This window comes from Dipteris shenzhenensis, chromosome 11 (genome assembly GCF_047967505.1).
Source record: "Dipteris shenzhenensis isolate YYH24624 ecotype China chromosome 11, Dip_SZ_1.0, whole genome shotgun sequence".
Taxonomy (NCBI): domain Eukaryota; kingdom Viridiplantae; phylum Streptophyta; class Polypodiopsida; order Gleicheniales; family Dipteridaceae; genus Dipteris; species Dipteris shenzhenensis.
In genome coordinates, this window is record NC_141606.1 from 56713176 (window position 1) to 56732987 (window position 19812).

Genomic DNA, 19812 nt, shown 5'->3' on the forward strand with positions numbered 1-19812 from the left:
ATTTTGCATCTAGCAAGCCTGCAAATCAAGCTGTTCAGATGGCCAACAGAGTTGGCCAACACACAGACCAAAAAGGGCAGCCTACAGCCCCATGTATGGGGAGCTGTGGGGTTGGTTGGGGATAGCCTGAGTCAGCCAAGAGGAATGTCAGGCCAGTCAATTTTAGGGCCTGTTGGGGCCTATAAAAAGGGCTCCTTGGTAGGTCATTTTGCATCTAGCAAGCCTACAAATCAGGGAGCGGAAGGGCAGCACCAGCCCCACCATTGGGCCTACATCGAGGAGGCAAGGGAAGAGCAAGAATTGCTACAAGATGAGTTCATAGAGGGCTAGAGGCTTGGCTGTCTTCTAGGGCAAAAGTGTTGGAAAGGTCACCTCCCCATCGAGGAGAGCATGGGGTTGCCACATGGGGAGCACATGGGCTGCCATATGGGTAGCACACATACAAAACATAGGCTGCCACGTGGTGAGCACACAGGTTGCCATGTGGGTAGCACAAGCCATGGAACCCAGGTGCCAAGGAAGCGCCTGGCAGAAGCAACAAGTGGTGCAAGGATAGGTGCCTACATGGCGGGCCAGGATAGGTGCTTACATGTCTATATATAGGCACTTCACCCCCCTTCCTTTTCCAGTCAGTTGGTCAAATAGGTCAACCAGCAAGCCTAGGTGGGCGGATTCAATTGCTCCTAGGGCTGACTCCCTATAGCAAATAGGGGGCTGCCATGCATCCCTATAAGAGGCTGACACCCTATCTCTAAAGGGCTAACTCTCACCCTATATGGGCTGACTAGGTCTAAAAGGGGCTCCCCCTCTGCCATAGGGGCTTTGAAAATACAACATATGTGGCCAACCAGCAAGTCAGACCACCTTAGCCAGTATATAGCCTCCTAGAGCTTGGAGAGTTGTTGGGTTTGCTACCCCAAGGGTGGCCACATAAGCCAACCCACCTCTACCCACCATTAAAGTCTTGGTGGGGCTATAGAACCAAAGGTGACAATCAAATGGTGTAGGACTTTACTTTTCATGAATGGTTGTTTTCCTTGGCATTTGCTGTTTCTTATTCTTTGCTTTTTAATATGTGTTAAATTGCATATAAGTTTTTATGCTTTTTTGGTTTTCTCTCTAATGTATCCTATGAACTAATTTCCCCCTTTCATATCCCATATTGCTATAGTTTTGGTGGAAACATGAACAAAGCCACCGAGTTTTACAGATGTACTCACATGTTTGCATATGTACAAATATGAACACATATTCTTTAACATGGACACATGCACCTAAGGCATACTCATGTTCTTACACATGCATAATTTTGTACTAACAATCCTTTGTTCTTTGGTTTTTTCATCTTGAAGATATGTAAGACCTTCTTACCCCCTTAAATTGCTTGTGGATGCATGTTTCTTTATGCAGTAGAGTCTAGATCCCTAGAGGTCAATGAGCAGGGGAAGTGATGCCCCCTGCCATTCACAGGAGCGGGTGGAAGTGATGCCTGCTCGCTAGCCTGGCATATGGGAGTCTTTCCTAGGGTTGAACCATTTCTTTTTTTGGATTGCATGTGGTGCTTGTATTTGCAAAAGTACCGACAAGATGGCTATCCAAAAGTGTAAACTTGGCTACAATGACCATCACTTGTAAGAATGTGATCATGATGTTGGTTGTAGCGTAGCAATGTGTAGTTTTCAAGGTCTACTACATGGGTAGTAGAAGGAAAACCATGTGGGGAGCGGTGCACAAGATCTGCCACACAAGGTCTAGTCGATCTTCAAACAATAGAAGCGCATTTGATCAAAAGGATCAGCCTTGATTGGCTATGGAGAAAGGCCAACACATGTGGTGTCAAGGTTGAGGCTAGAGAGACCTAGCAAATGCTCAAATGAGATGTTAGCTAGGGCAATATACATGCCCAAACAAATCAATGCAATCAAATTTCAATAGTAGTATTTGTAAGGTAGTACCACAAAGGACCTTTGATTCTCTGTATTTACTATGCTAGGAAAATTGAGAAGTACCAGCTTTAGAATCCTCTTCTAAGTGAACTTAAAAATTGATTCAATCTAATTTCCATTCAAGGTTTGAGTAGGAAATATTTGACATCCTATTGAATATTCTGATTTTAATTCATCTCATAATCATAATAGTGTTGTATGTTAGATATCAATGCTCCACTCTCCTGTAACTACGCGGGAACCCAGCTAACTCTACTTGTAAGCCCCCCATATGAGGAGAAGGCATTTGAGTAGCTTGGTTATCCGGTGGGTCCTGGTTTGGACACCAGATGGGGGCCATGTGTGGCCTGATGGCTGGACGGCTTCAGATAGAGTTGGCACACCGCCAACTAGGCTACATGCAAGTGCGGGAAGGCATCCCTTGACTGACCGCACTGAGGGTAGACGGAGCATTTCTCGGGGCAGCCCACTCTCAGGTTGCGGGGCCCGTTTGGAGCCTCAGATGATCCCAGATGGGCCGAACGCTGTCCGTAGGTCAGTTGCTCTGTTTTGCGCACTGGTTCTATCGTATGGTCGGTGGCCTATTTCAGGACCAACCCCCAGTCGACTGTTTTGGGCGGACTGGGTCGGTCACCCAATTGAGCCTAACCGACTACGACTGGTGGCTATATAAGAGCAAGCCCGTGAAGCCCATTTCATCACTGGCTACAGCAACCCTGATTCCTTAGCATCCAGCCTCCGTCTTCTACTGTTTCCAGCACGCCATCGAAGCTTCTTTCACAGGAGCGCACGGTTGGGAGGCAGCGCCATCTATTGTATCAGTTCTACAGTAATCGAATTTTTGATTCTCCATACTATCTTGGTTTCTCTCTTGCATACGAGATGCTGTTATCTATTGAGCACAGACGTTGTATTATTTTCTTACATGGTATCAAAGCCTGGACTCTAGCAAGAAGATTTGGTAGTGTGTTTTCTATTTACGAGCAGATTGTGAGAGATGGCCCAGCCCGCAAGACTGCGAATCCCACCGTTCGGCGAAAGCGAAAAGTTGGATGGCTTTAACTTTCCACTCTAGAAGTTCAAGATGAAGACCATCCTAAGCGCATACGAGCTTTGGGACACTGCTACTGGGGTGGACGTGAGGCCAGTTGCGAGACCGCGGATCCAGCCAATGCAGGACAACAGATAGTACCAACTGCGGATGAGATTCTCACGTGGACAAGAAGAAATGCAGATGCGATGTGCTCTATTGTTTGTAGTGTTAGTGATTCCGTCATGGTGTTAATTCAACATGTCACCACAGCGGAGGAGGCATGGACGGTCTTGAAAAATCAGTACGAGACCACGAATCAGACGCGGATTCAAAATCTGGAGACAACTCGCGAACGAGAAGTTGTCTGAGTCTAAAGCGACAGAGAAGTTCATCACCAGGGTGAAGAATCTACGCGATCAGATGACTGCGATTGGCATCACCATCACCAGCGAGAATCTAGCACGAAGGTGCATACGGATTCTCCCACCAAAGTAGGACGGTCTTGTTACAGTGCTGAATACGCAGAACAAAAATCTGCCCCTCAACTTTGAGGATTTCAATGCGATGCTTCTGGAGGAGGAGATGCCTCGAAAGATGAGGACTGGAGAAGATTCGGCTTTCTGGACCAGATCAAAGAAAGGTAAGGGTAAGGACTCTGGTAACCCATCTTCTTCTGATGATAAAACGAGAAAGAAGAAGATCAAGTGCTTCTATTGCAACAAGGCAGGGCACAAGCAGAATGAGTGCCGAAAGAAGATTGCAGATGAGAAGAACGGAGTAAAGAAAGGGTCCAACAACAGCGCGCAGGCAATACCAGTAGAGCTGTTCATCGCAATTGAGGAGATTTGCACGGAGGCAGTTCATGTACCTGCAGATGAACCATGGATCATTGATAGTGGTGCATCGCGCCACATGACCAGTCGGAAAGATTGGTATACCTCTCTACAGCCGGTAGGGAATGGCATCCTGGTAGCAGTCGACAATGATGCAAAATGTCCAGCAAAAGGAAAAGGTACGATTGCAGATGGAGTTGTAAAACAGTTGTCCAATGTTCTTTATGTGACAGATATCAAGAGGAACTTGTTGTCCGTTTCCACGATCACGGATCGGGACCTCAAAGTTCAATTCACTAAGAATGGTGCACAATTCTGGATCTTCAAGGGAAGGTCATTGGTAAAGGTACACGGCGCAACAACATTTACGAACTCTCAGCTTTTAGTGCTGGAGTGGATGTGAAGAACACTAAGCTGTGGCATGAGAGGTTTGGTCATCTAAACCTTAGTTCTTTGAAGGAGATGCATAAAAGTGGAATGATTGCAGACCTACCAGAAATTTCAAATCTGCCCGATGTATGTGAAGCTTGCATGATGGGCAAGCAGCATCGGCATCCCTTTCCTAAAGAGGCCAGCAGGGCAAAGGTTCCTCTAGAGCTCATTCACACGGACCTCTGTGGAAAGATGGAGACTGAAGCTTTGGGTGGTTCCTACTACTTCATGACGCTGATCGACGACTACAGTAGAAGGATATGGATATACTTTCTGAAGACTAAAGATGAGGCTTTTAGTAGGTTCAAGGAATGGCATGTAATGGTCGAGAAAGAAACGGGGAGGAAGGTGAAGAAGTTGAGATCAGACAGAGGTGGAGAGTTCACATCAACTAAATTCGAAAGTTACTGCAAAAGTCACGGAATCAAGAGGCAGAAACCCCCGCCACATACATCACAGCAAAATGGAGTAGCAGAATGCAAGATGCGCATCATCTGCGAAATGGGCCGGAGTATAATGAAAGGGAAAGATTTGCCAAAGACTTTCTGGGCTGAAGCATGTAACACTACAGTTTACATCCTGAATCGTAGCTACACGAAGGCTGTGAACGGGATGACTCCTATACAAGCCTTTTCTGGTAAGAAACCTTCAGCTGCACATTTCAGATTTTTTGGATGTGACTGTTTTGTGCATGTCCCTGATGCTACTAGGACCAAATGGGAATCGAAGAGCCGAAAGTGTATTTTCTTGGGCTACAGTGAAGAGGCGAAGGGTTACCGTCTCTATAACCCTGTTACCAAGAAGGTAATTGTAAGTCGCGATGTGGTCTTCTCAGAACAGCCGCATCAATTGGAGGAGGATGCTTCCTTCCCAGACAACCAGGACCAGGATATCCATCCAGTACCACCACCAGTAGCAGACCGAACTCCCCCAACGGTGCTTGGGAGGATTCAAGACAAAGAAGATGAAGAAGAGCCTACAGAACCACAATGGCAACGGCCATTCCCGAAGTGGGTAAAGCAGCTTTTGGATGGCAAAGAACCTCCATCGATTGAGGAGGAACCATCTGAACACCGCCGGTCCAAGAGATTAGAGGAGCAAAGAAGGGCGTAGGAACACTTGGTCAACTATGCTTAGATGACAGAAGTGATCCGTGCTGATGAACCCAAGTTTCTTGAAGAGGCACAGGGCGATGATAGGTGGATGGAGGCTATGCAGTCAGAGTATGGCTCCATAATGAAGAACAACACTTGGGACCTTGTGGATCGACCACCAAAACGCAAGGTAATCGGAACCAAGTGGGTGTACAAGACCAAGTACAAGTCCGACGGCACGTAGGATAAGTACAAGGCTCAGCTCGTGGCAAAAGGATTTGCACAGGTACATGGTTTCGATTATCAAGATACTTTTGCTCCCACAGCTCGACTAACCACAATTCGCAGTGTTTTGGCTTTAGCTGCCCAGGGAAGTTGGGCCATGTTTCAGATGGATGTGAAATCCGCCTTTCTGAATGGAGATCTCAAGGAGGAGGTATACGTGGAACAACCACCACGTTTTTAGATCCCCGGTTCAGAAGCTAAAGTCTGCAAACTGAAGAAGGCAATTTACGGGCTGAAACAGGCCCCATGAGCGTGGTACCAGCGAATTGACGCCTACTTTCTGCAAAACAGGTTCAGGAGGAGCCCATATGATGCAAATTTCTTTAGAGAAGGAGACAGGTGTATGATCGTGGTCCTTTATGTGGATGACCTTGTCATAACAGGGAACCATGAAGAGAAGATCTCGCAGACAAAGCATTTTCTAGGAAGAGAGTTTGAAATGACAGACCTCGGACTGATGCATTTCTGTTTGGGGATTGAAGTTTGGCAAGAGCCGAAACAGATCTTCATTTCACAGCTGAAGTATGCTGGAGAGATACTGAAGGCATTTGGCATGGCTGAGTGCAAGACAGTTGGTACCCCTATGGAGGTTGATGCAAAGCTCTCAAACAAGGATTCATCACCACTGGTGGACGAAGCGAAGTATAGAAAGCTTGTGGGCAGCTTGATTTACCTGTGCAACACATGGCCGGACATCAGTTTTGCGACTGGTGTACTAAGCAGGTTTTCCAATAAGCCGCGGGAGAACCATTGGAGGGCAGGGATGCGGGTGCTGAAATACATCAAAGGCACACTTGATTATGGCATCACCTATACCAAGGGCAACATCTTGACCGGATTCTGTGACTCGGATTGGGCAGGAGACGTGGACAGCAGGAGATTAGTGACAAGGTACTGTTTCTCACTTCGATATGGAGTTGTGTCATGGGTCAGCAAGAAGCAACCCACCATTGCTCCTTCTTCTACCGAGGCCGAGTAAAAATCTGCATGCTTTGCTTCTTGCGAGGCAGTGTGGTTGAAGAGGATTTTGGGGGACATGGGTGCAGTGCAGAACAAGCCTACGCAGTTATCATGTGACAATCAGAGTTGCATGGCGATTGCAAAGAACCCGATGTTCCACGCTCGCACAAAACACATTGAGATTCAATATCACTTTGTACGCGAGCTCATCATGGATGGAGAGGTCAACTTGGTGTACTGTCCGACTATAGAGAATGCTGCGGACATCTTCACGAAGGCTCTTGGAAGAGACTTGCTGGAGAGGCATCTTCATCGACTTGGCATTGGGCCGAAAAAGTAAGTTCACTTGCGGGTGGACATTGATGTTGAGATGTCGAGCTCCAAGTCTCGTGATATGCCAGGGTGACCGTTGTGCATTTATGTCACCGACTTGTTAGCTGCAGATGCGGTTGGTACACCGCCCCACGAATAATAGCTGGATGACAGCTATCCTTATCTACACTAGTTAGTATGCCACCGTAGTTAGTTGAGTTTGGTTTGAGACCCACATATAGGGTTCTTCTATTTTCTTGTACTTGAGTTCTTTTGGCTTTTCACAACTAAGAAGAGGAAAACTGTTTTTCAGCCTCCACCTTTGTGTGTATTCCCCCATTGTACTTGTGAGAAAGCCTCAAGTGAGACTCCTTCCCTCTCTCCCACTATCTTCACATGGTATCAGAGCCTTGTTCGTGGTAAGGAGTTCAAGAAAGCAAACCAAGTTCGCGGTGTCCTGGTAAGAGGACCAGTGTTGCTTTCCTTTTTTGAGTTTGGGAGCAAATCTCTGCAGGTAGCACAGCCAGAAGTGCAAGAGTGCACTGTCTCAGATTGAGACACCCTTTGTGGTGTGGCGAGAGGGAAATATATGCTTCGGGCATGGGCGATGCCCTCAGTGACTTTATTTTTCTGATTCGAGGCCATTTCGGGGCCCGTTTTCAAGGCGAAAGTTCTTCGCAGGCACTCAGAAAAAGGCCCTGTTTTCGCTGTGCGACCACTACTCTGCAGGTCGGTGAAAAGTTGCCGCAGAAATTGCATCGTATGCCTGTGTGCAGAGATACTGGGAGTTACAGAGTCATCCTTGTTGCCTATTGATGCAAAATCATCACTAGGAAGTGACTGTGTGGTCAAATATCACTTTCGTCACTTTTGCAGATTTGCCCGTGTGAGGCAGAAGCTGTGTTTTTTGCAGTGACAGAATATTTTGCAGTGTTCTGTAATGGCGTCTGACTCTCTTTCACAGATTGTCACTAAAAAGCTTGACAAGAACAACTTCCAAGCATGGAAGTTTAGAATGACGAATTTCCTTATTGGAAAAGCCTACTGGGAGTTCATTACAGCAAATGAAGAAGAACCAGTTCTTCCTAATGTTCCCAATCAACAGGAAATGCAGGCATTTAAAGGATGGCATGAGAGAGCCAGAAAAGTTATGTACTGGCTGTCTATCAGTATTTTAGATTCTATGATTGTGCATATTCAGGATGCAAGTACGCCAAAGGTGGCATGGGATACTTTGGCAAAAATGTACAGCACAAATACGCAGGCCAGGAAAATGCAACTCAAGCAGGAGCTGCACAATGTGCAGAGAGAAAATATGAGCATCAATGACTACCACATGAAGGTGAAGAAAATTGCGGATGCACTTGCTTCCATTGGGTCGCCAGTGGATGATGACAATTTAGTTTCTGTGACCTTGAATGGTCTAGGAAAGGATTATGCACAGTTCCGGACATCCATTGCCATCCGTGAAAAATTTCCTGATTTTGAGGAGTTGATTGCACTTCTAATTTCTGAAGAGCAGAGAAATGGTGGTGCATCTTCTTCAGGAGGAACTTCAAAAGAAACTGTCTTCTACTCAAATGCTGGAAGAGGTAGAGGCAGAGGTAGAGGAGGTCGATCTGGATCTGGAGGCCGTGGTAGAAATCAGAATATGCAGCAAACTCAAGAAAACCAGTCCTATGTAGGAGGACGTGGTAACTCTAGAGGCAGGGGGAGCCAAAGAGGTCGTGGTGGATGGCAGAGAGGCCAAAATGCAAACAACAATGTTGAATGCTACTACTGTGGTAAAATGGGGCATATGGCTAAAGACTGCTACAAAAAGCAGAATGACATTATGAATGGAAAATTGCAGCAAGGCAATTATGCATCCTCTTGTAGACAGGGTGATGACAGAAATGAGCATTTGTTTATGGTGCAGCATATGACCAATTCTGTGACAAGTGCAGAAGAAAGCAATGATGTGTGGTATGTTGACTCAGGTGCGTCCAACCACATGACAGGTCATGCAGAATGGATGCAGGATGCAAGGGAAATGGAAAGACCAGGATTTGTGGAGACTGGTGATGATACTGCACATCCTATTGTGCAGATTGGTAAAATTCCTTTGTCTATGCAGGATGTTCATGTCCCGAATATCACCAAGAACCTGGTTTCTGTTGGTCAAATGGTTGAGCAGGCCTTGCAGGTCAGATTTAATCCTCATGGATGCTTTGTTGAGGATATGAAGAATAATGGTCGCTTGATAGCAAAAGGAAAGAAGAAGGGCAGGATGTTTACATTGGATGCGGACATGCCTGAATTGAGTGCAGCAATGTTTGCACATGGGACCGGTGTAGTTGCAGATATTGATATCTGGCATAAACGCATTGGTCATGTTAATGTACAACGACTTAAATCAATGCAGGCCCAAAATATTGTTGCAGGATTGCCTAAATTCAAGGTTGCAGAAATGCATAAGGTGTGTGAAGCCTGTCAATTTGGAAAACAGGCAAGGAAACCATTTCCTAGGCATGTTCAAGAGAGTAAGAATCCATTGGAATTAATCCACTCTGATGTGTGGACTACTAAAGCTGCATCTATTGGAGGCTGTCATTACTTTGTCACTTTTATTGATGATTACAACAAAAAAGTTTGGGTGTATTTTATGAAAAAGAAAAGTGAAGTGTTTGGGCACTTCAAAGCTTTTAAAGCTATGGTTGAAAAAGAAACAGGCCTACAAATAAAATGCCTAAGATCAGATGGAGGGGGAGAGTACCTCTCAAATGAGTTTGCAAGGTTCCTGCAGGAGCATGGCATAAAGCAGCAATATTCATGCAGTCATACCCCACAGCAAAATGGACTTGCAGAAAGGAAAAACAGGCATATTGGAGAGGTATCTCGGGCCATGCTAAATGAAAAAGACCTACCAGATTATTATTGGGCTGAAGCAGTTGCTACAGCAGTTTACATAATGAACAGGACTCCCACTGCAGCAATACATGGCATGACGCCAGAGGAGATGTATACTGGTAGGAAACCAGATATCTCTCATTTGAAAATTTTTGGTTGCATTACCTATGTCCATGTGCCAGATGAGTTGAGGTCCAAGTTGGATCCAAAAGCTGAGAAGTGCATCTTTATTGGTTATTCTCTGCAGCAGAAAGGGTATAGATGCTATAACCCTTCTACTCGTAAGTTTACAGTGAGCAGAGATGTTGTTTTTGATGAGATGAGCAGCTGATATAAACCAGTAAATGTGATGATTGATGTAGATGCACAAAATGGTAATGCTGCACAGAATTCACAGCAGCAATCACAAAATATCAGTGGACCTGCAGTGTCCTCTAGCAGTGGTTCACATACTTCGCCATGGACAGGCAGATTGAGATCAGGAGAATCTCCTCAAAGCAATGCAGATAGTGGTACGCAGGTATCACGAAAAGGAAAAGAGAAGGTAGATCAGCCCATGTTTGATGTGAATGCAGGTCACTCTTATGTAGATGGTGAATCCGATGGCTCAGAACAGAGCATTGATGATGAGTTGGGTATTCCTTCTGTTGTTACACCTGGAGTAAGGAAGACCAGGGATGTTTTGAGAGCACCTGGAAGTGAGCCTATTTTGCGCAGGTCTACCAGAGCTAGGTATCCTGTGGATAGGCTGAAATATGATGGATTTACAGCCATTCACTATGCCTATATGGTCAAAGTGATACAGGAACCAGAACCCACTTCTTTTGAGCAAGCCATGGGAAAAGAAAAATGGGAGAAAGCCATGGATGAAGAAATGGATGCCTTGGATGCAAATGCAACATGGGAATTGGTGCCTTTGCCTAAAGACAAGAATGCAATCGGCTGGAAATGGGTTTATAAGGTGAATCACAATGCAGATGGTTCTGTGAACAGATACAAGGCAAGATTAGTTGTCAAGGGGTATGCACAGGCATATGGCATTGACTGTGAAGAAACATTCAGTCTGGTTGCAAGGATGGCAACCGTAAGAGCAGTCATAGCAATGGCTGCATCGAAAGGATGGTCTTTACATCAGATGGATGTAAAGAATGCCTTCTTGCATGGTGATTTGCAAGAAGAGGTCTTTATGGAGCAGCCACCAGGTTATGTTCATGCTGTTCATCCTAAGTTTGTTTGCAGGTTGAAGAAAGCCTTGTATGGCTTGAAGCAAGCACCTAGAGCATGGTCTGACAAGATAGGAAAGTATCTTGTTACTATTGGCTTTCAGATTTCCAAGGCAGATTTCTCACTTTATGTGAGAAAGACAGAGAAAGGTATTATGCTGCTTGTCATTTATGTTGATGATTTGATCATCACAGGTGATAGTGATGAAGACATCCTTCATGTGAAAATGCTATTGAAGCAGAAGTTTGAGATGAAGGATTTGGGAGAGCTGCGTTATTTCTTGGGCATTGAGGTGATTAGATCACCAAGTGGGATACAGCTCTTGCAGAGACAGTATGGACTGGACATGCTATCCAAATATGGGATGACAGGCTGTAAGCCTATTTCAGTTCCTTTGGAGCAGAATGTGAAGCTGAGCGCAGATGCAGGTGAGATCATAGAAGACCCTACTATGTACTGACGCATAGTAGGAAGTTTGATTTACATGACTATTACCAGGCTAGATTTGAGCTGTGCTATTGGGTTGGTAAGTCAGTTTATGCAGGCTCCAAGGAAACCGCATTTGGATGCGGCTAGACGCATACTCAGGTATGTGAAGTCCACATTGCAGTATGGACTATTTTATGAGGCTGGGGTCCATATACAGTTGCATGGATACACTGATGCTAATTGGGCTAGTAGTATTTCTGTAGACGATCTACCAGTGGATACGTGTTCTCTTTTGGGAGTGCTGTAGTCACTTGGAGCAGCAAGAAACAGCCTACAGTTGCCTTGTCGAGCACAGAGGTTGAGTACAGGGGTGCAGCAATGGCTGCATGTGAGGTAGCTTGATTGCATAAGCTACTCTATGATATGCATCAGTCTACAGATGGGCCAGTTGTCATTTATTGTGACAACATGAGCAGTATACACTTGGCAAATAACCCAGTCTATCATACTAGAACAAAGCACATTGAGGTGCATTATCACTATGTGCGGGAGAAGGTTTTACTAGGTCTTATTGATCTAGCTTATGTCAGTACAGAGGATCAAGTAGCTGACATATTCACGAAGGCATTGGGCGCAGAGAAGCTGCGCAAGTTCAGAGACCTGCTTGGTGTGCAGGAATTGGGATTGAGCTCGAGGGGGAGTGTTGAGATGTCGAGCTCCACTCGTGATATGCCAGGGTGACTGTTGTGCATTTATGTCACCGACTTGTTAGCTGCAGATGCGGTTGGTACACCGCCCACGAATAATAGCTGGATGACAGCTATCCTTATCTACACTAGTTCGTGGCTCAGTTAGTATGCCACCGTAGTTAGTTGAGTTTGGTTTGAGACCCACATATAGGGTTCTTCTATTTTCTTGTACTTGAGTTCTTTTGGCTTTTCACAACTAAGAAGAGGAAAACTGTTTTTCAGCCTCCACCTTTGTGTGTATTCCCCCATTGTACTTGTGAGAAAGCCTCAAGTGAGACTCCTTCCCTCTCTCCCACTATCTTCACAATTGAGGGGGGGTGTTAGATATCAATGCTCCACTCTCGTGTAACTACGTGGGAACCAGCTAACTCTACTTGTAAGCCCCCCATATGAGGAGAAGGAATTTGAGTAGCTCAGTTATCCGGTAGGTCCTGGTTTGGACACCAGATGGGGGCCATGTGTGGCCTGATGGCTGGACGGCTTCAGATAGAGTTGGCACACCACCAACTAGGCTACATGCAAGTGCGGGAAGGCATCCCTTGACTGACCGTACTGAGGGTAGATGGAGCATTTCTCGAGGCAGGCCACTCTCGGGTTGCGGGGCCCGTTTGGAGCCTCATATGATTCTAGATGGCTCTGGGCCGAACGCTGTTCGTAGGTCAGTTGCTCTGTTTTGCGCATCGGTTCTATCGTATGGTCGGTGGCCTATTTCCGGACCGATCGCCAGTCGACCGTTTTGGGCGGACTGCGTCGGTCACCCAATTGAGCCTAACCGACTATGATTGCTGGGCTATATAAGAGCAAGCCCGTGAAGCCCATTTCATCACTAGCTACAACAACCCTGATTCGTTAGCATCCAGCCTCCATCTTCTACTGTTTCTAGCATGCCATCGAAGCTTCTTTCACAGGAGTGCACGGTTGGGAGGCAGCGCCACCTATTGTATCAGTTCTACAATAATAAAATTTGTGATTCTCCATACTATCTTGTTTTCTCTCTTGCGTACGAGATCCTGTTATCTGTTGAGCATAGACGTTGTATTATTTTCTTACATTGTAATCTTTCAATGTCTTGCCCCCTTACTCTTGTATGCATAGCCCAATGTGAGGCACCAGAGTCTCCAACTCATTGTTCTTCCCCCTTGGTCACCCCATCTCTAAGCTTGGTTGGCTCAACCCCACTAGCCTTAGCCAATGGCTGACACAGGTGATGTTGCTCCCTTCCATGGTTGTGCAGCCTATAGGCTGTATTGCATGTTGTCCATCTGCTCACATATGTGCATTCATAATGCCTCTATTTGTGGAATCCTTCTCCATGTCTAATTCTCCTTCCTGACCTCCTACAAGGCTAGATCTAGGACGTGTTGTCTCCACCATCTGCTCCTTCCATAGGTTCTGTCCATTGTAGAAATGCTAAACCACATAGCATCTGCCCTATATAAGGCATGGTTGGCTGCCTCCAAGCAGCCAGCCTTTCTTCTGGCCGGACTTCTGCTGGTCTACCCCATTTGTTGTGCCTCTGCCACTACTCTTTTGCAGGCCCATAGCATCCCCTTAGCAGGCGCCTTTTGGCCTGCCATGCTACTCCTCTGTCAGTCCATTGGCCCTGTCTTGATAGCTCCACATATGGCAGCTTGTGTGCTGCCCATGTGGCAGCCTCTGTCTTTTGTTGTGTGCTGCCCATGTGGCAGCCCCTTGGGCTGTCTTGTCCCTGTGAGGTGCTGCCCATGTGGTAGCCCCCTCTCACCTTTTCTCTTGGGCATATGCTAAACCACACAAATATGCCCTATATAAGGCATGGTTGGTTGCCTCCAAGTAGCCCAACCACCCTCTCTCTTGGCCAAACTTCTGCTGGCCTGCCTCATCTATTGCGCCTCTGCCACTACTCTTTTGCAGGCCCATAGGTTGCCCTTTGCAGGCGCCTTTTGGCCTACCATGCTACTCTGCTGTGAGCCCATTGGCCTTGTCTTGATAGCTACCCACATGGCAGCTTGTGCGCTGCCCATGTGGCAACCTCTACCTTTTGCTGTGTGCTACCCATGTGGCAACCCCTTTGGCTGTCCTGTCCTTGTGAGGTGCTGCCCATGTGGCAGCCCCTCTCACCTTTTGTCTTGAGCATATGCTAAACCACACAGCATCTGCCCTATATAAGGCATGGTTGGTTGCCTCCAAGCAGCCCAACGAGCCTTTCTCCTAGTCAAACTTTTGCTGGTCTGCCCCGTTTGTTGCACCTCTACCACTACTCTTTTGCAGGCCCATAGCCTACCCTTTGCAGGCACCTTTTGGCCTACCATGCTACTCCTCTGTCAGCCCATTGGCCATGTCTTGATAGCTACCCACATGGCAGTTTGTGTGCTACCCATGTGGCAGCCTCTGTCTTTTGCTGTGTGCTGCCCATGTGGCAGCCCCTTTGGCTGTCCTGTCCCTGTGAGGTGCTTCCCATGTGGTAGCCCCCTCTCACCTTTTCTCTTGGGCACATGCCCTTAGGTCTCCCTCCCCTATGCTCTCCTCATATGGGGGCTTACAAATGGGGAGGTGACCTTTCCAACATCCACCATCTAAGTTGATTGGTAGGTGGAAATTCATGCCACGCATCATGTTTGTTTGGCCAAATTTTGGTTTTAGACAATTCAAGAGAGGCTTAAGATAATTGAAGATCATAGTCTAGTGTGAACAATTATGCCATTGCATGCATGCATGCGTGCACACACACACACACACACACACATAGAGAGAGAGAGAGAGAGAGAGAGAGAGAGAGAGAGAGAGAGAGAGAGAGAGAGAGAGAGAGAGCATAATACTCATGCTAGTGACTTTTTTCCAGCTCTACTACATTGGTCATAGTCTATTGGTTTGATCTTTATGGCTCCAACAAAGAAGAAGAGCAGTCCACTAGCTGTCAAAAGAAGCTTGGAACATTTTTTCCATGCTAAGAATGCCAAAAGAAGCTTGGAAAAAATTTTCCATGCTAAGAATGCCAAGGGTGCTTCCTTAGAGGGTGCAATCCCATCAACAACAAGCCTCACTAACACTAATACGATGATCCACTCTTTGAAATCAACTTCAACTACTCCATCGTCATCATCATCTTCTCATCAACTTGAAGATGGAACAAATGATGTATTACAGTCCATTCCAATAAGCTCTTCCTCACCTTCTCAAGCAAATTCAATAGAGGAAAGTAGTTGCAAAAGAAAGTAAGAGGAGGAGAGGTCAATGGGATATTGGAAGGGAATTCCAAGCTGATTGGGTGTCAAAATTTCCTATCATATAGCCTTTGCAATCTAAAAGTGATGAGCCACTAAAGTTTGCTATGTGTATAGCTTGTAGTTGGAAGTTGGGTCGAAAGATCAAGTTGCAATTGAAGCTTGATACAATAGAGAAACATTTAGGAAAGGTGTACATGAGAAAGAGTTGGTTGATGGAAATATGAAAACTCTTGCTTGATGGAAATCCAAAGATGAATGCCGGAATGTACAAAACATGGCTCAATATGAAGCTCATTTACTTTAGCTAGAAGAGGATAAGAAGGTTGGAGCAGCTATTCAATGCTTATATGACAAAAAGTATTTGAAGGATTGCCAATCAACACTTGCACAATTTGCTATTGTATTACACATACTCTCCATAGGAAACCCCATGTCAGACTATCCAAAGTGGCAGAAGCCTTTGAACTTCATCAGACTTCAAGTTCCACATTTTTCGACACATTATTGGAATGAGCCTTGTGGTTGGGAATTTTCTAAGTTCATGGCACAGATAGTCAAAGGAAGGTTACAAGAGAAGCTAGCAAATGCCACATTTATTGCTATCTCACTTGATGAAGTGACCACTCATGATAATAGTTCATGGGCATGCATTAATGCATATTTTGTGGAGGGACATGTGAGACATGTGTGCTATGTGGGTATCTTCAAGCTACAAAGTAGTGCAGATTCAAATACTTTAGTGAGATTAGTTTGTGATGCCATGACAATAGTTGGCGGAATGAGCTTGAAAGATTTGTCTTAGAAAGTTTTTTTGTGTGGGTGTTGATGGCTGCTCAATAATGCATGGGCACCGAGCTAGACTGTTCAATTAAAGAATAGTTATGCTCCATACATGGTGGGAATACATTCCATGGCTCATCGCACGAACTTGGCTTATAAGACTCTCAAAACTTTTGATCGTGTACAAAAGGTAGAGGATTTGGTGCGTGAAGCATATGCTTTTTTCTCAAGGAGTCCTAAATGACTCAATGAGTTTAAGGTGTTTGTAGATGGGATCAGCCAAGGTAAGAAGCTCATGAAGCAGGTTGATACAAGGTGGATTTCACTCATGGGCCTACTGCAACGCTTGTATGAAGAATACAAATTGGTCATTGGGGTTGTACATGAACTTGCTCGAAAGGAGGGGAAAGGAAGAGTGAAGGCCACAAGGTTGCTCGAAAGGAGGGGAAAGGAAGAGTAAAGCCCTCAAGGTTGCTAGAGCTTCTTACAGATGCTGAAACTTTTTTGTATCTTACTTTCTATGTTGCATGAGATGAATCATTTGGTCAAAATAGATCAACAAAGGGAGTACTACATCATGCAGTATACTATAGCACGAAAGTTGGCATGCCTTCAATTAAATACTCTCTATGGAGAAAGCTCAAGTTTCTCAAGTGAAGAGTTTCATGAGTGGATTACTATGTTGGATGTTGGGAATGAGAATAGCTATCTGTGCTATGATAAAAAAGGATATCTCTGCATGAACTCCAAAGGTAAGTTGATAGAGCTTTATGTCGGAAAAAAGGTGAAAGGACTTGATAGATGTCAAAAAGTCAAACAAGTAGCCTTTCCGTAGCTCATTAGTTTTGTAAAGAAAGAGCTTGTTTCTATCTGTAGCACTTTAACAATGCTATTGTCCACCCTTTGTATTGGAACAATGCAAGAGATAAAAAAACATTGTTGCTTGACTTCAAGAACAAGGTGCAAATCATTTCAAATGAGTTTGGAAAAGGCATGGAGTTGCATGGTGATAGATTGAATGCACTACTTGATTCCAAAGAGCTGATAAATCAGTCAGGCATCTTTGGGCAAACTATGTGGTAGCAATATAGTAAGATAGAGAACTCGTCAAAGCCCGAAGCCATGACTAGATTGTGGAAAAAATTAGATTCAGGTCTATATTTGAAAGAGAGGATGTCAGAATACTTTAAGCTTGCTGATCTATGCCAAACCATGGTCCTTGGATCAGTTGAAGATGAACGAGTGTTTAGTAGCTTGACCTTCATTAAAATCTGCCTACAAAATAGGCTTGACAAAAATCTGGACACATGTATGAGGTTGTACACGCGAAGCCTAATCTGGAGACTTTTCCATTTGAGGAGGCCTATGCTTTGTGGGACTCAGATTGCCATAAAAGGGGTGGAGACAATACATCCTTGGACGATGAAATACCATCAAATGATGTGGAAAGTTTCCAAATATATGAGACTTAAATATGGTAAGTTGTTTTATGCTTCTTTCTTGCCTTCCTTTTATGCAGGCGCTTAGTTCATTTTTGATTTTTCTTGCAGATGGTATCTTTTTTGGTATTTTTCTTGGCCCAAGGTGTCTATTTTTTAAAGTATTTACTTCTTGAACTCTTTTATGGTATAAAGTTTTAAAATTTTATTTACTTCTGAATGCTACTAATCTAACTGATATCAAAAATCTTATTTGATATGCAGGATCTCTACAGCTTATCTCAGGCACTCTTTTTGGTTAAGAAATGATGAAATCAATTTCTAAAGCATTAATGGCTTCTCTACAAACAACAAACATTGTCCATAATATTGAGGACTATTTTTGGTCATGTATGCTTTGATTGGTGCATGTATGTTTTTTGGTAATTGTCATGGATTATTTACAAACTCAATAGTCACTTACACTAAGGGATTATTTTATTTCTAGCCTAAAACAAAGGTGAGTGAGGGAATTAAATGTTGAGAAGAGACTCCATGTTGTTTCACTCTTTGGCTATAGGCATGGAGCTTGTATCATTATTATTCTTTTTGTGCAATGGTTGAGATAAAGCCAAGGAGATGCTTATGCCTTTATGGAAGGCTTGTTTCTTTTCTATACTATCATGCAAAAGTTACAACTATATTGATCAGCTTCTTTGAAATTTTCATCAAGAGTTATTAGTCTTATAGTAGAAACTATCTAGTTATGCAATCAACGGGTGGTCACCTAATGGTGGCTTTGCTTTGGTTTTGCATCAAGGGGAAAAAAAAACTGAAATTGCATTCTATATGGTCAGCAAGTTTCTCGCAAGAAGAAAGAGAAGTAGATACTTCATTTGATTTTTTGTGTAGCGTTACATCTTTTGTGTGAGAGAACCCTACATTGAGGTTACTCATAATGTTTGTAAAATAGTATATATGTCCAATGGCTTTAATATCTAGTTTAAGTATTCAGAAGGGTGCATATTATTGTTTGCTTTCTTGTTCTTCATATATTTAATGGGATTTCTTTCAATTCCCTAGGTTTTCTTAATCCTCTCTCTCTCTCTCTCATATTTTATCGTGTTGATATGTTACAGAATCTGCGCTTTGGGAGCCTTTGTAGACCATTGGGGAGAGGTCACAAGAATGAGTTCTTAATTGAGTTGGAGAAAACTTGAATAGTTTGAGTAGGACATTATAAATGCTCAAAAAGTAAAGAATGCACGTGAATTAGAGAATAACACCCTAAACATTGAAAGAAATGTCTTGATCCTACTTTTGCATATCTAAGGAGTATTGTTTTTTAAAGAATCTTCTCTTTATGGCTTCAATTTTATGGTGGTTACTTCTAGCTTAGAAGCACTATATGGCTTGTATTTGAGAAGCAAGGAAGCATGCATATTGGAATTGAAAACCAAGTAGGCATTTATAAAACTAAGGTGTTTCTTATACAAATGGTATTGACATTTGATTAAGATTGCTTGTGGCAAGGGTTCTTTTGGTTTAAGGTAGAGAGAGGTTAAGTTTGTGAAACCTTTTCTTCATGCATAATGTGCATGTTAGGATGTTCATTTCAATTATATGGTGAGCATTGCATTTTACTTCTTTTTGTTTAGGAAATTTTTTAATTGGTGATGACGACTTGAAGCCTATAGTGAGACCATTGACATCACTCTATCAAATGGAAAAATTTTTATGGGAAAGATGTCTTTTCTTTTGAAGCCTTGAGAAATAAATATATCTTGGTATAATGATGCAAGATATAATGCCTACCGAGCATTGACCATCAACTCTAGAATGCTAAGCATGTCTAGGACAATTCTTCATGAGGGAGTATATGCTACACATTCATAATTGTAACTTAATGAAAGTTGAGAGACTAAGGTTCATTGTTCTTGTAGTGAAGAGAAAGGTTGGACTTGATCTAGTAACATGACCTCTTTCTCTTAGAATGTATAGCATCACAAATGTATATGCTTAAGTCAGAGATAACATAAATTTGTATTTGTGGGAGGGTGTGCATGGGTAAGAATGCATAACTAAAACTTATAATGAAAACATGGATAAGAATCCTCAAATTTCAGGTGTCTTTTAGCAATCCAAAAATGTTACTTTGGTGTATTTTTGCATTCTTTTAATAGTATTCTAAATTGCTTTTGTGAAAATATAAATTAGCCCAA

General features: G+C 43.9%; 1 long non-coding RNA gene across 1 annotated transcript in view; it reads left to right on the top strand.

Annotated features, from left to right (window-relative positions):
• The window catches only part of LOC147897218 (uncharacterized), an 89691-nt gene extending 71487 nt beyond the window's left edge, over positions 1–18204 (top strand). The window contains exon 3 of the long non-coding RNA XR_015541726.1: positions 17876–18204. This is a non-coding gene — a long non-coding RNA (uncharacterized LOC147897218). The remainder of the gene's footprint in view (positions 1–17875) is intronic.
• The last annotated feature ends 1608 nt before the right edge of the window (positions 18205–19812 follow it).